The 17,068-nt window shown below is 40.6% G+C and overlaps 1 long non-coding RNA gene across 1 annotated transcript in view; it reads right to left on the minus strand.

Annotated features, from left to right (window-relative positions):
* ZNF648 overlaps positions 1-17,068 on the minus strand; it is a 200,904-nt gene that overhangs the window by 125,375 nt on the left and 58,461 nt on the right. The window contains exon 3 of the long non-coding RNA XR_002347093.1: positions 2,574-2,786. This is a non-coding gene — a long non-coding RNA (zinc finger protein 648). The remainder of the gene's footprint in view (positions 1-2,573; positions 2,787-17,068) is intronic.

Below are 17,068 nucleotides of genomic sequence, written 5' to 3' on the forward strand. Positions count from 1 at the left end.
GCATTTCACCAGCCAGCAGATGGGCTTCAGTAAAAATGAGAGGGCTTGAAAGAAAATCATGGACTTGGAGAACGGACTTGTGGTTGCCAAGGGGGAAAGGGAGAGAGTGGGATGGACTGGGAGCTTGGGGTTCATAGATGCAGACTATTGCCTTTGGAATGGATAAGCAATGAGATCCTGCTGTGTAGCGCTGGGAATTGTGTCTGATCACTTATGATGGCACATGATAATGTGTGAAAAAAGAATCTATACATGTATGTATAACTGGGTCACCTTGCTGTACAGTAGAAAATTGACAGAACACTGTAAACCGGCTATAATGGAAAAAAATAAAAATCATTATATATAAGAATTTTTTTTAATTTAAAAAAAATAGAGGGCTTAGTAAAAATAAGAGGAAGAGCACCCTGGCTTAGAGAACAAGGTTCTAGAAGTTCCTTCACTAAGTGTCCACCTGCCTGTAATAATTCAGGGCTTTGTGGCCCAAATAGCATGCAGTTTCCCCCCTCCCATCACGTAAGTGTGTAAGTGATATTCTAGATTCCCTGTGACTACTAGGCGACCAAAGAGCTTCTCATCCACACAAGGACAACTCTGAGAATCAAAGGGGGTGCTGCTGAACACAATTCTGGGACAAAGCCCTTACCCAGGACACAGTCACCAGCATGACTGGTAGATCCATTTCTCTTCCTACATGCCACCACCCCACGCCACTTCACAGGTGACATTTTTTGCTATGACTGATTTGTCCTTTCCTTTTCCTGATTTTGACCTATTTTTCCTTTATTTTCTTGGATAATAGTGATTGTCACGCAATAACTGGACCTGTATTTTGAAGTGGGGAAAAGGCAGGTTTTAAAAATTCCCAGAGATCCCATTGTGGCTCAGCAGTAATGAACCCAGCTAGCATCCATGGGCACCTGGGTTCAATCTCTGGCCTTGCTCAGTGGGTTAAGGATCCAGCATTGCCGTGAGCTGTGGTGTAGGTCACAGACAGGGCTCTGATCAGGCGTTGCTGTTGTGGCTGTGGTGTAGGCCGGCAGCTGCAACTCCAATTAAACCCCTAGCCTGGGAACCTCCATATGCTTCAGGTGTGACCCTGAAAAAAAAAAAAATACCTTCCCCATATAGGAGTTCCCTATTGGAACTGGCATTGCTTCAAGATGTGGCTTAGGTCACAGAATGCGGCTCAGATCGTGGCCGTGGCATAGGCCTCAGCTGCTTCCGATTCTACCCCTCACCCAGGAACTTCCATATGCTGCAGATGTGGCCATAAAAGGGAAAAGAAAAATTCCCCATATAAAAAGCTGTATGACTTCTCCGCTGAAGCTCTGGGTGGTGTTTTCCAGCAGACTCCAGAAGCTAGTTTTCTGTTCCAGAGACTTACTTCATTCTGAATTTTTGTGTCCAGTGAGTATTGTCAGGTTTTGCTCACCACATGGTCATGCCCTAATTTTTGGACAAGCAAAACAGCATGAAGAATGGTGACGACTGCTCGAGGACTCAAGGGAAGAAAAAGACTTTCTCATCCTGTTTCCCTCAGAACAGTGATACTGGGCCCTGCCTCCTTTCTGTTTTCCAAGGACCTTTGACTGCCCTGAAGATTATTTCCAATGAATCCAGCCACCCTGTGAGGTCCCAGTCTTCCTCCTTTTATTGCCTGGGGCTGTTATGTGGAAACCAGAAAGGGGACGCCATATTCCAGTTAGTACCCAAACCAAGATCCACCTGGTCCCAAAGCCCGCACCTGTGCTCCACCAAGCCGTTGTGCACCTGCCTTGGCAAACCTGACTTGACTTCCTTCCCCAGAGGCTGTAGGACTTTTAGACCCTATAGATGGCAGCCTGCACCCAGGCCCTCCCTCGTAACTGGCCAACCTGTCTCAGTCACCTGAGCCGCTTAGAATAACGCTTGATGGATCCGTGCTTATTCCTCAGAGACCCATTTTTCTTTCTTTTGCATTATGGCTGGTGATGATTTCACACTCCTGCAAGCCCCACCTCCTGCACAGCAAGACTCAGGCAGCCCCAGAAAAGTACTGGATGTGGTAGGACTTGGGCTGGGGGTCTGGCAATTTAAGCTCAAAACTTAGACCCAGGAAGAGGATGAGATTTTTTTTAAAAAAAAGGCAAACAATAGGGTTCCCCCTGGGACTCTGCAGGCTAAGAATCCAAGGCTGTTTCTCTGAGAATGCAGGTTTAATCCCTGGCCTCACTCAGCGGGTTAAGGATCCGGCATTGCCAATCTGGTGTTTCTACAGCTGTGGGGTAGGCCTCAGCTGCAGCTCTGATTCAGCCCCCAGCCCAGGAACATCTATATGCTGCAGGCGCAGCCGTTAAAAAGAAAGAGAGAGAGAGCCGAAAGGTTTAGTGACTTCAGGTGTGGGTGTCTTCTAGGAGTAAGACAGGGTACGAAGCCAAGCTCTCCCATGCCAAGCTCCTGCCAGGGCAGCATTCTGTGCATAGAAGCAAGGAACACATCATCCTAGAGCTGGGAGCCAGGTGATGGAGACTAAGACAGAGCCTTCATTCACCTGGACTTCTAAGCACCCTTCCTCATCCCACCTGACTTACCTCTGATCATTCTTCCGGGTTTATACATTTCTCAAGTCCTAAATGACCATTTCTCACAATCCTGGCCCTCCTTTCTTTCCCCAGCTTCCCTCCAAATTTAGCACGGTGGGCACATGAGCATGGCCTTGGAAATCATATCCCCCTGGGTTTGCTTCTATTTGGCTGTGTGATCTTGGGCCTGTTTCTGACATCTCTGATCCTCAGTCTCCTCATCTGTAAAATAGGGATGATCAGTTAAACCTATCAAAAGGATTAAAATAAGTAAAGTTATAATGCACTTCATCTAGAGTTGGCACTCAGTAAATGGTCAGTATAGCTATCACTGCTGTCACCATTGCTTGAGTTTGATGTAAGTTCTCCTCCAGAATCAGCTGGCCCGGATGCAATAGGAACATGAGAGCACGTTGGAGATAAAAGGGCCCTCGTGCCCATCTGGTCCAACGTCTTCATTTGGGAAGGAACCTGAGGTTCAGAGAAGGATAACTGGCTTGTCCGAGGCTATATGCCTGACTAGTTCCAACCTTCAAATAAGGAAGTTAATTAGTTGAAGCAGTAGAAAAAGCTTTGCCTTTGGAGTCAGACCTATGTGAATTTGAATCCCACCCACCAGCTGGGAGGTCCTAGACAAGAACTGACTTTGCCTCGTTTCCTCATCTTTGGCGTTGGGAAAGTAGAGCCAGTCTCCCAGGATTGTGGTGGGGACTTCGAGGGCTATTATACATCAGGCACCCAGGGATGGCTTAGCTCCTTGGTTCCCCACACATCACTAGAACATGCCAGGGCCTGGCAGAAGAGGACAGCCCACTCGAAGGAATTGAATGCTGCATGGAGCTTGAAAATACAGTGGGCTTTGCCTAAAAGTTGAAATAGGGACATTGAGCTTACTAATCTGAAAATGCCCATTTTACAGCAAAGTTTGACACATTAATCAATCAGACAAGAATTCCTTCCTGTGAGGCTAAGAGCAAAAATCAGGAAGATTTATCTCTGGGCTGACCTAGAACTCTGAAGTAAGGGAGAGTGAAGAGGTTGGGGGTGGGTGGGTGAAGGAGAAAATCAGGGAAGATAATCCTGAGGTTTTTAACCCCACCTTCTGGAATACCTTTCAAAACAATTTTGAAAGCACCCTGGTTTCCAGACACAAATTATATTTTGAATTGGCGATACAAAGTAGGAGGTAGCTTTGAAAGGGGAGGCCATTTTTCAGATGCAGTGGTTTTGAAATAAGAAGCACAGGCAAGTTTTGCAATGAAAAGTGAGTTCTGGTGGGGGTTGGTTCCAAGATGAACATGGAGAAGGACACAGACACTCCACAGCAGCTCGACCCCTGAATGATCCAATTATAGGTTTTGAAATGGACCCCGGAGCAGAATTTGGAAACCTCAAATGGAATGGCAGAGGAGAAGCAATTTTGCAAGTAGACGAATGACTGACTCTAAACAGTCCTCTGGGGAGAAGAAGGTTTGGAAAATGCTGTGTAGGCCGTTTCCAAATGCTCCCCGGGGAGTTAGAAGGCATTTTTCTAGGAATCATTAGGGTGAGGCTGATTGAATCTGACAAAGGACTGTAGCATTGTGCTTGCAATTCACCCAGAAGATTGGGTGGCCTATGGAATGGAAAGTATGAAAATACCATCAGTAAGAGCAAAGCATATGGCATTATGTTACAAACAAACAAATAAAAACAGCAGAGAGATTTGTTCTGAACGATAAACTTTTAAATACTGGGCCTAGGTTTGTGTCACCTTGCAGTACCCATGCTCTTTCCCCACTTGCTTGCTGCATGTTGATGCCCAGGGCAAAGGCATATATCTTATATATCCTATATCTCCCTGGGTTTTCCCTCTTCTCCCTCCTACTCAGCAGACTGTTAGATGATACAGAAACACTTTTACTCTATTAAATTGTTAATAACGGCTTGCTTATTTTAGCTCAAATGTTTACTTTTTTCTTCCTCTACTTTTCTCTCCTTCCTTCCTTCCTTCTTTCCTTTCCTTTTCCTTCCTTCCTTTCTTTTTCTTTATTTCTTTCTTTCCTTTTCTTTTTCTTTCCCTCCCTTCCTTCCCTCCTTCCTTTCTTTCTTTCTTTCTTCTTTCTTTCTTTCTTTCTTTCTTTCTTTCTTTCTTTCTTTCTTTCTTTCTTTCTCTCTTTCTTTCTCTTTCTTTCTCTCTTTCTCTCTTTCTCTCTCTTTCCTCTCTCCCTTGGCTGCTGCTTACAGAAGCTTAGTTGTGGGATCTGAGTTCCCAGACCGGGGATTGAACCTGGGCTGCAGCTGTGAAACCTTCCCTTCCCTGGCTTCTGGAGTTTGCCTACAATCCTCCATGTTTCTTCGTTTGTAGATGCATCACTGCAATTTTTGCCTCCAATGTCACATAATTATATTTTCCATGTGTGTCTCTGCTTCCCCTCTTATAAGGACAGAGTCATATTAGATTAAGGGTCCATCCTTCTCCAGCCAGACCTCAACTTAACACTTGATTACATCTACAATGACTCTATTTCCAAATAAGGTCACATTCGAAGGTATTGGAGAACACATATTTTTGAAAGACATAATTCAATGTGTAACACTAGGTATAAATACATATTCTTTTAAAAAATTTCCTCTGAACCTAAGTTTTTTTTTTCTTTTTATGGTTGCACCTGTGGCAAACAGAACTCCCTGGGCTAGGAGTCAAATCAGAGCTGCCGATGCTGGCCTATACCACACTCACAGCACCATCGGATCTGAGCAGCATCTGAGATATACACTGCAGCTTAGAGCAATGCCAGATCTTTAACCCACTGTGTGAGGCCAGGGATAGAATCTGTATTCTCACAGAGATAATGTTGGGTCCCTAACCCCCTGAGCCACACTGGGAACTCCTGAACCTAATTTTATTTTTAATTGAATTGAAGTATAGTTGATATACAATATCATATAAGTTTTGGATGTACAATATAGTAACTCACAATTATTAAAAGTTATACCCTATTTATTGTTTTTATAAAACATTATCTATATTCCCTGTGTTGTACAATATATCTTTTTTTTTTTTTTTTGTCTTTTCTAGGGCCGCTTCCCACAGCATATGGAGGTTCCCAGGCTAGCTAGGGGTCTAATCGGAGCTGTAGCCACTGGCCTATGTCACAGCCACAGCCACGCTGGATCCTTAACCCACTGAGCAAAGCCAGGGATCGAACCTGCAACTTCATGGTTCCTAGTCAGATTTGTTAACCACTGCGTCACAATGGGAACTCCCGTACAATATATCCTTGTAACTTGCTTTAAACATAATAGCTAATTCCCTAGCTCAGTATTCCCCCTCCCTATCCCCTCTGCTCTGCCCACTGGTAATCACTAAATAGTTCTCTATATTTGTGAGTCTGTTTCTTTTTTGTTGTATACACTAATTCATTGTAATTTTTAGATTCCACATGCAATGTCATATAGTACTTGTCTTTCTCTGGATTATTTCATTTAGCACAATACCCTCCAAGTTCTTCCATGTTGCTGCAAATGGCAAAATTTTCAATCTTTTTTGTGGCTGAGTAGTATTCCACTGTGTGTGTGTATACATATATATATATATATATATATACATGTATACATCACATTTTTTTATCCATTCATATGTTGATGAATATGTAGGGTGCTTCCATATCTTGGCTATTATAAATAATGTTGCTATGAACATCAGGGTACATTTATCTTTTCTAATTAATGTTTTCATTTTCTTGAGATAAATGCCCAGGAGTAGAATTTCTGGATCATACTGTAGTTCTATTTTTAGTTTTCAAAGGAAACTCCGTATTTGTTTTCCACAGTGTAAATGAACAATATTAAGAAGTCCAGTTCATGATCACAGAATAGCTTAACTTTAGGTGTGGGCTTTATATGTCTTACCATGTTAAGGTTCTCTGTTATTTGGAGTTTTCATTGGGAATGGGTGTTGAAACTCTTCAATAGTTTACAGAGATGCTAAAATAATATCCAGCTTATAACAAATAGTGTAACAAATTATATTAATGGATTTCATAATTGTGAACCATCCTTTCATTCATCGTATCATTTTTATTTTCCTGAAAGAAAATCCCACTTGATAAATAAATATTATCTTATCTTCTTAATGTGCTAAAAGATTCTCCTAATCTTTACTTCAGGGTTTTTGCAGTAATTTAGGTATAGGTATATAGAATTTGGAACTTTTTTCCTATACTCTAGAATTTAAGTAGCACTGAGGACTCCTAGTCTTTGATTTTTTTTTTCCTCCCTTGTTGTCTTTGGGTTTCACTAAGAACACCTCTTAAATTAAGTCTGTGCCTTACAGCTCTGTCAGCCATAATCCACTAGTGTACTGGAGCCCTGCTGATGTAGTGGTGCGGTCTTGGGGAGGCTAAGTGTTACATAATCTTATGATTAATTTTGGTTTTTAACAGGCCTGAGCACCTGGGCTGTGACCTTCAGAAATGTGTCATCATTTCTCTTTTTCCTCAAACAGAAAGGAAAGGAATGCTGGAGCTGAAACCTCTCTCCCAGTGAAATAAGGCGCTGGTAATTTCCCCTGGAAGCAGGGCTTTGTTATGGGAGAATGCTCTCTGGGCATATTTCAAAATGTTTTCTTTTACTCTGGGCATCTTTTTAAATGGTTGCTTTTCCCTTCCCTCTGCTGGAAACCCCAGGATATTTTTCACCCATCTTCAAAGGAAGAACCTGGCAGTAAAATCCCACAAAAGTGCAGGATTCGCCCTAAGCCAGGAACCCCAGAAATGCTTAGCTCTCCAACTAGTCTACACCCCTCCCCATGCAATTAGTCAAAATTAAATGTTTCTACCAGTTAATGGCTTGAATGACTTTTGCTTCAGGTAGCTAATCTCCACTATGATATCTGTATTTGCATGTCTCTCCAAATTACAGGGTAGAGGTTTGCCCTATGACTTCGATTCTCTGAGGAATCTAAGAAAATTCATTGATTTTTTTGTTTGTTTGTTCAGCTTTTTTCTTGTAAAGACAGAAGTAACAGCCCTTAACATGTTGGACTTAAACCAGAAATAAAGTGTTGATAAAAATTCTCCTGTGGGGAGTTCCTCCTGTGGCGCAGTGGGTTAAGAATCTGACTGCAGGAGTTCCTGTTGTGGCTCAGTGGGTTAAGAATCTGACTGCAGGAGTTCCTGTTGTGGCTCAGTGGGTTAAGAATCTGACTGCAGGAGTTCCTGTTGTGGCTCAGTGGTAACAAATCAGAGTAGTATCCATGAGGAGGACATGGGTTCAATTCCTGGCCCTGCTCAGTGGGTTAAGGATCTGGCATTGCCATGAGCTGTGCTATAGGCCGGCAGACCTACAGGATCTGGTGTTGCTGTGGCTGTGGTGTAGGCCAGCAGCTGTAGCTCTGATTAGACCCTAGCCTGGAAACTTCCATATGTTGTGGGTATGGCCCTAAAAAGAAAAAAAAAAAAAAAAAGATCTCCTGTGAAATAATCTGGATCTCATGCTTTCTTTGTAGGGTAGTTTTTTGATAACTTTCTTTCTTCTATGGAAACATATATGTTTAAGGTTTCCCCCTCTATGGGGGTCAATTTGGGAAAGAGTTTTATCCTAAGAAATTATCTGTATTGTCTGAATTTCCAAATTTATTTGCATAGACTTTTTAAAGTTAGTGCCATTTTTTTAAAATTCCTGTTTATTTTTTTATTTTGTGCTTTCTCCTTTTTTATTATGTCAGCTAATGGTTAACCTATTTCACTTATTTATTTATTTATTGGGCTTTTTTTTTTTTAGGGCCACACCCACGGCACATGGAAGTTCCCAGGCTAGGGGTCATATAGGAGCTGTAGACGCCAGGCCAGCCTACACCACAGCTCACAGCAATGCCGGATCTTTAACCCACTGAGCAAAGCCAGGGATCGAACCTCCATCCTCATGGATGCTAGGCAGATTCATTTCCACTGAGCCAGGATGGGAATTCCTCATTTATTTCTTTAAGAACCAGCATTATTAAATTCTTAGTTATACTTATTTTCTGTTTCTGACTCATTAATTTTTACTTCTATCTTTGCTATTTTATTCTATTTGTTTTCTTTCAGCTAATGTTGTTGATTTTTTCTTGAGGTAAGCTTTATTTGTGTGTTAGAACTAAATCTTGTATCAATGCCCATGGTATACCTATTCAAATCAAGAGAGAGAAATTGATCAAAGCTGTCACTTTAAAGTCCTTCTTATCCTATTGCCATGACTACCTCACTCCCCTGAGATAATTACTTTCTAGATTCTATCGATTGAGCTATAATTTTATACCATAAAAGTCAGCAATTTAAAGTGTATAATTTCAGAAATTGACTGCATTTCTATATACTAACAATGAAAGATCAGAAAGAGAAATTAGGGAAGCAATTCTGTTTACCATTGCATCCAAAAGAATAAAATACCTAAGAGTAAACCTACCTAAAGAAACAAAAGACCTGTACTCTGAAAACTATAAGACACTGATGAAACAAATCAAAGATGACACAAATAGATGGAAAGACATACCATACTCTTGGGTTGGAAGAGTCAATATTATCAAAATGACTATACTACCCAAGGCAATCTACAGATTCAATGCAATCCCTAACAAATTACCAAGGACATTTTTCACAGAACTAGAACAAAATATTTTAAAGCTTGTTTGGAATCACAAAAGACCCAGAATAGCCAAAGACATCCTGAAAAAGAAAAATGGAGCTAGAAGAATCAGGCTCCCGACTTCAGACTAATACTACAAAGCTACAGTCATCAAAACCATGTGGTACTGGCACAAAGACAGAAATCTAGATTAGTGGAACAGGCTAGAAAGCCCAGAATTAAACCCACATACCTACAGCCAACTAATCTATGACAAAGGAGGCAAGAATACACAATGGAGAAAAGACAGCCTGTTCAATAAGTGGTGCTGGGAAAACTGGACAGTCACATGGAAAAGAATGAAATTGGAACACCTCCTAACACCATACACAAAAATAAACTCAAAATGGATTAAAGACCTAGATATAAGACCAGATACTATAACACTCTTAGAGAAAAACATAGGCCAAACACTCTCTGACATAAATGACAGCAACAACATCTCAGATCCACCCCTTAGAGTAATGACAGTAAAAACAAAAATAAACAAATGGGACTTACTTAAACTTCAAAGTTTCTGCACAGCAAAGGAAACCCTAAACAAAACGAAAAGACAACCCATAGAATGGGAGAAAGTATTTTCCAATGAAGCGACTGACAAGGGACTCATCTCCAAAATTTATAAATACCTCCTGCAGCTCAATACCAAAAAAACCCCAAACAACCCCATCGAAAAATGGGCAGAAGATTTAAACAGACACTTCTCCAAAGAAGACATACAGATGGCCAAAAAACACATGAAAAGATGTTTAGCATCACTCATCATTAGAGAAATGCAAATCAAAACCACTATGAGCTACCACCTTACACCAGCCAGATTGGCCATCATCAAAAAGTCTACAAACAATAAGTGCTGGAGAGGGTGTGGAGAAAAAGGAACCCTAGTACACTGTTGGTGGGATTATAAATTGGTGCAACCACTGTGGAAAACAATATGGAGATTCCTCAGAAAACTAAAAATAGAACTACCATTTGATCCAGCAATTCCACTCCTGGGCACCTATCCAGAGAAAACCATGACTTGAAAAGACACATGTACTCCAATGTTCATTGTAGCACTATTTGCAATAGCCAAGACATGAGAACAACCTAAATATCCATTGACAGAGGAGTGGATAAAGAAGAAGTGGTACATATACACAATGAAATATTGCTCAGCCATTAAAAGGAACAAAATACCAGCATTTTTAGCAACATAGATGGACCTAGAAATTATCATGCTAGGTGAAGTCAGTCAGACAATGAGACACCAACATCAAATGCTATCACTTACATGTGTAATCTCAAAAAAGGACAGAATGAACTTCTTTGCAGAACAGATACTGACTCACAGACTTTGAAAAACTTATGGTTTCCAAATGACACAGGTTGGGGGGTGGGGGGGATGTACTGAGGGTTTGGGATGGACATTCTGTAAAATTTGGTTGTGATGATTGTTGTACACCTATAAATGTAATAAAATTCATTTAGTAATAAAAAATAATTATGAAAGAAAAAAATGAAGTGTATAATTTGATGAGTTTTGACAACTGTGTGCAGTAGAATAATTGCCACCGTAAATACAACATGAAAGTTCCCTTTACTCCAAAATGTTCTCTCAAGCACTTGTGCAGTCAATTCTTTCTCATTTTTAGTCCCTGACAACTTTTTATCTGCTTTCTGTCACTATAGTTTTGCCTTTTTAAAAAATTTCAAATAAACAAAATCATGAATTATTTATTGTCTTTTATCTCTGGCTTCATTCACTTAGCCTAATGCTTTGAGGTTCACTGATATTGTTGCATGTATGAGTAGTCTACTGTTGAGACGTATTCCACCATATAGATACATCAGATTTGTTTGTCCCTTCACCACTTGATAGAAACTTGTTTCATGGTTTTAGTATCATGAGTAAACTTGCTATGAATATTTGAGCACAAGTGTTTGTGTGGACATTTGTTTTTGTTTCTCCTGGGTAAATATTAAGGTGTAAGAATTCTCAATGGTATATGTTTATGAGAAAACACCAACCGTTTTCTAAAGTAATTATAGCATTTTGCATTTCAGGATGAGCTTTCCAGTTGTGCCATGTTCTCGCTGACACTTAGTATTGTCAAGATTTTTAATTTGCCATTCTAATGTGTACATAGTAGTATCTCATTTTGTTTTAATGCATTTCCATGGTGTCTCATGATTATGAACATCTTTTCATGTGCTTATTTGCCATTCTTATCTTTCTTTGATAGTGGATCTGTTCAAACGTTTTGCTCATTTTTAAAAAATTAACTGGTTTGTATTCCCTTTTTTGAGTTGTACAAGATATATATTATATATATAAAATATATATACATAGTGCACAAGTCTTTCATCAGACATATTTTGAAAACATTTTCTGACTTAGAGTCTTTTAAAGAATGAAATTTTTAAAATGTTGATGAAGTTCTTTTCATGAAGAGATACTGGTCTATAGTTTTGATGTTTTGTCAAGTTTTGGTATCAGGATAATTCAACCTCATAATATGCGCTTTTGAAAATATTTCTGCAGAATTGTTATTATTTCTTTCTTAAGAGTTTGGTAGAATTATCCAAATCAGGACATTACCAATACTGTTAAATAAGCAGACCTTTCTTAGCTCATTTCTCTGCCTCCCTCTCAACCCTGAAATAACTGTCTTGATTTTTGCATTTATTATTGTTTTATACACACACACATATATTCTTGTTGTTTTACTTGCTATTTGATCTTAAAAAGGGTGTAAAAAAGATCAGTGGTTGCCAGAGGTTGAGGGAAGGGGAGAATGAATATATGGAGCACAGTATTTACAGGGCAGTGAAACTACCTGCATGATACTGCATGATGGAAACACGTCGTTATCCATTTGTCCAAACCCATAGAAGGTACAACATCAGGAATGAAGATCATTTAGCCTCATATTCCTGTTGAAAGTAATGACCTTGGAAAAGAAAAGGAGATATTGGAAGGGAACTGCTGGTGTCATAAACAAGTTGAAAAACAGGTTTTATTTTCCTGGACCATGGCTTACAACAACAGAGTGATGGACTCTTGGCAAGGGGAAGAACAGGAAGGGAGAGTTTGACAGGTAGTTCATAAACTGACCGAGACAGTTTTACATTAACATTTGATGAGGAAGGATAAAAAGATTCAGATAAAGATGACAACTCAGGTGTTAAGCAGAAAGGAAAAGAATGGTGAAGATTCCCAGATGATCTCAGGAGAAAAACAGAGAAAGATGTGGCAGCAAAATATACGATCTCAGATATGGGCTAAGCACAGATAATAAAAGTGAGTGTCATAATTCATATCAAAAGGAAATCAAGCTTTTAAAAAGGGGAATTTTTTTAATGTGACTTCAGGCTATAATTTTATTCTCTATAATTTTTAGGGTGCATTGTTAGGGATGACCAGGGATAAGTCATCCATGGCCCAAAGAAGGAAAACCAAATGAAGGTAGAAAAATTGTAACATATCATATAACTATATACCCCTTTAGGGACATTTCTAAAGCCAAAGAGATATTTTTGGATGAGGTTTAGAGAATAGACAAATGGATGATCCAACCGTGGAAGCATTTAAGGATATGTAGGATGTTTTGCAAGTACAGATTAGAAAACTAACATAATATGAGACTCAGTAGAATTAGAAAAGGCAATCTATGTGAACACCAGGAAGATTTATACTCCAAAAGCAAAGAATCTGCTAAATTCTTTCTTTCCTGAAGAAAGCAAAAGAAGTAACCTGAGGAAATGATGCTTCAGATGCAATCCTAATATACAAGGATGATGAAAATAACAATAGCTGACATTTACTGAACCCTGAATGTGTTTGGTCAAAGTAATAAAAGCCTTAAGTAATAATTACGAAAGTTAACTTTTTTTTTGGCTGTAGCATGAGATTCCAAACCAGGGATTGAACCTGGGCTATAGCGGTAAAAGTGCAGAGTCCTAACTGCTAGACCATGAGCGAACTTCCCCATAAAAGTTGATGTTTACTGACTGCTCACTACGTGTTAAGTGTTACTTCTTTTAACCCTTTTGCAATCCTATGAAAATATCCCCATTTTAAAGATGAGGAAACTGAGGATTCAAGAGGTTAACAAGGAGTTCCCATTGTGGCTCACTGGGGTAAGAGCCCTACATAGTGTCAGTGATGATGTGGGTTTGATCCCTGTTCTCACTCAGTGGGTTAAGGCTGCCAATGCAGCTCAGATCCAGTGTTGCTGTGGCTGTGGCAAAGGCCTGTAGCTGTAGCTCTGATTACTGGAAAATTCCATACAGTGCAGGTGTGGCTGGAAGAAGAAGAAGAAGAAGAAAAAAAGAGGTCAAAAAGTGCAAGCTTACTTAGCTAGCAATATAGAACCTGAGAATACAACCTGGATCCACTTGACTCGGAAGTCCATACTGTTAATCAGGCCTCATAAGATTGGTAAAAGGTAACCATGCCATTTTATTTTATTTTATTTTATTTTTTAATAGGGAGGCGTGATTTCTTCTCTTTTTTTTTTTTTTTTTTTTTTTTTTTTTTTTTGTCTTTTGTCTTTTTGTTGTTGTTGCTATTTCTTGGGCCGCTCCCGCGGCATATGGAGATTCCCAGGCTAGGGGTTGAATCGGAGCTGTAGCCACCGGCCTACGCCAGAGCCACAGCAACTCGGGATCCGAGCCGCGTCTGCAACCTACACCACAGCTCAGGGCAACGCCGGATCATCAACCCACTGAGCAAGGGCAGGGACCAAACCCGCAACCTCAACCATGCCATTTTAAAGACTACATAGTTGGAGTTCCCGTCGTGGCGCAGTGGTTAACGAATCCGACTAGGAACCATGAGGTCGCGGGTTCGGTCCCTGCCCTTGCTCAGTGGGTTAACGATCCGGCGTTGCCGTGAGCTGTTGTGTAGGTTGCAGACGCGGCTCGGATCCCGCGTTGCTGTGGCTCTGGCGTAGGCCGGTGGCTACAGCTCCGATTGGACCCTAGCCTGGAACCTCCATATGCCGCGGAGCGGCCCAAGAAATAGCAACAACAACAACAGCAAAAAAAAAAGCAAAAAAAAAAAAAAAAAAAAAAAAAAAAAAAAAAATAAAGACTACATAGTTAAGAAAGGACTCTAGGAAGAATCAGCCACACACATTAAACCTTAGGAAAGTAGATATCACAAAATTAACAGAAAAGAGAGAATGATCTTGTGGCTAATGACTCCAGAAAGTAGGACATGTCAAGAGACTTGGAAAATTATTCAAAATAACATCTTTTTAAAATAGTCATAAGTGGAGTTCCCATCGTGGCGCAGTGGTTAACGAATCCAACTAGGAACCATGAGGTTGCAGGTTCAATCCCTGGCCTTGCTCAGTGGCTTCAGGACCCGGCATTGCCATGAGCTGTGGTGTAGGTCGAAGACGTGGATCGGATCTGGCGTTGCTGTGGCTCTGGCGTAGGCCAGTGGCTACAGCTCTGATTAGACCCCCTAGCCTGGGAACCTCCATATGCCGCGGGAGAGGCCCTAGAAAAGGCAAAAATACAAAATAAATAAATAAATAAAATAATCATAAGTTATTCAACCTGCTGTACAGGTGTATATAAATGTGCCAAAAATAATACATGGAAATTAACAATTTGGCTGCCCAGAGTACTGAGAAGGGATAAAGGGGAGCACAAAAGATGCATCATAAGGCCCCCAAAGACCAGTGGCAGAAAAAGTCAAGATTTTGCAAGAAGATAACAAAGATTTTTGTTTCAGTTTGTGTTCCAAGCAGGAAGAACCAGAAAAAGGCTAAGCCAACTGCTTGAGGCAGAGGGTGTGATGTTATAAATGACTAAAACAAAACGTTGAAAACCAACATGGGATCATTAAGAACAAGCCTCATCAAACGCTCATTTGCTTTTTTGATGGGATTACCAAACAGGTAATGTAACAAAGCTTGATCTGAGCAAAACATCTTACCAAAGCTCTTGTACTACTCTCATGGGCAAGATGAGGAAACTGAAGGTGGCTTCCTAGCCTACCGAGCCATGAAACCCAAAGAGCCTAAGCGGACTATGCTGGTCTGAAAGCCAGGTGTGCCTCAGTGTTCTGTCCTCTTAACACTTGAAGATGAAATTTGATCTGAGGAGGCACGTTATCCCATTCACAAGCAATCTGATGCCTGATTGGTTAAATAACAGACTCAAGTGGCAGAAATATCTGACAGGCTAAGGCTAGCAAGTTGGATGTATATTTATGTAAATAGCTTGGAAGTAGAATAGAATGTGAGAGGTTTGACTTTCAGTATCCCCTTGAAAAGAACCTGGGAATATCAATTCACAGAACCAGGAATGGACAAGAAGACAGCCTTCCATAAGCCTGCAGTTTTTGACTAGATTCATAAAAATGTGGTGTTGAAATTAAAGAAGAAAGTATTTTCACTGCACCTCTAGTGCCCACTCCACATTTGGAAAAATGCCTTTTAATTTAAAGAACAAAATTAGAAAAGGATCTTTAAAAAATAAAAGGAATGGTTGATTGTGAAAGTCAAGATGGAATCAGAAACATTATATAAAAAGCAGCAAAAGAAATGGAAATCATTAGCTCTGAAAAAAAGTAGGAATTCTGATAAGAAAAGGACTGAGTTCCTTGGAGAGTCGCTCCATCACATTGCCCTGGGTATAGGTTTTATCACCATCTTCAATCATCTTGCTTCTTTATTGGTTATTTCCCCTTCATATAACGTAAGGGTGACGAGAGTAGGGGCCTTGCCTGATGGTTCACTATTTTATCTGCAGCATCTAGAACAGTGCATGACTTATAATAGACACCAAGGGAGAGAAGGGGATTGTCTCTATATAAGTCAAAGAAGTCCTCCCTTGGGCCAGCTGTGTGGGGACAAACTGGTCTCTGGGTCCTACCTTTCAGCAGGGGATATAGGGAGGGGCAGGTCTTTAGACAAGATAAAACCTGGAGTTTCCTGGTGACTCAGCAAGTTAAAGATATGGAGTTGTCATTGCCGTGGCTCTGGTTACACCTATGGTGCATGTTTGATCCCTGGCCTGGGAATTTCTGTATGCTGTGGATGCAGCCAAAAAAAGAAGAGCTAAAACCTCCCAAACATCTCACTATATGCAGAGGGACATGTAGCTTGAGCCCTGAAGATTTTTTTCTGACACTGCTGAGGCTTCAGGCATACCTGGACAGGTCTGGACAAATAGTGGGACACAAGAGGTAGAAGTCAAACTTGCACAAAGAACCAGCTGGGAAAAACAAACAACCTCAGGCCTCCTGTCCCCTGGGTGATTTTCAACCCGCCTGGGTAGGTCTGGTGGGTGATTTGATGGGGTAGTCAGTCCGAAGTTTACATACTGGTGAAGATGTGGAGAACCTTGATTCTTCCCATATTGCCAGTGGCAGTGGACATAGGTATATCCACTCTAGAAAACCATTTGGCAATTTCTTGTAACACCAGACCTGCCACTACCACTGCCTGGCGATTGCCCCTCTGAGCATTTGTCCCAGAGAAATGAAATTGTATATTCACATAAAAATCTACAAAGCAGCAGTTTTATTCATAATAATCAAAAATTAGAAACAACCCAGACGTCCTTCAGTGGGGGACTGGCCAAATGAACTGTGGCACATCCCTACCGTGGAGTACTACTCAGCGATGAAAAGGAATGAACTATGAATAAACAATGAATCTTCAGATAAGACTGGTGCTGAGTAAGAAAAAGCCAGTTCCCAAAAGACACACACTGTATGATTCTATTTATATAATACTCTCAAAATGACAAAATTATAGAAACGGAGAACAGATTAGAGATTGCTAGGGATCAAAGGTGGTGGAAGGAGGTAGGAATGGCATGAAAGAGCCATAACAGGGATTCTGGTGGGGGTG

The sequence above is a fragment of the Sus scrofa genome, chromosome 9 (assembly GCF_000003025.6).
Source record: "Sus scrofa isolate TJ Tabasco breed Duroc chromosome 9, Sscrofa11.1, whole genome shotgun sequence".
Taxonomy (NCBI): domain Eukaryota; kingdom Metazoa; phylum Chordata; class Mammalia; order Artiodactyla; family Suidae; genus Sus; species Sus scrofa.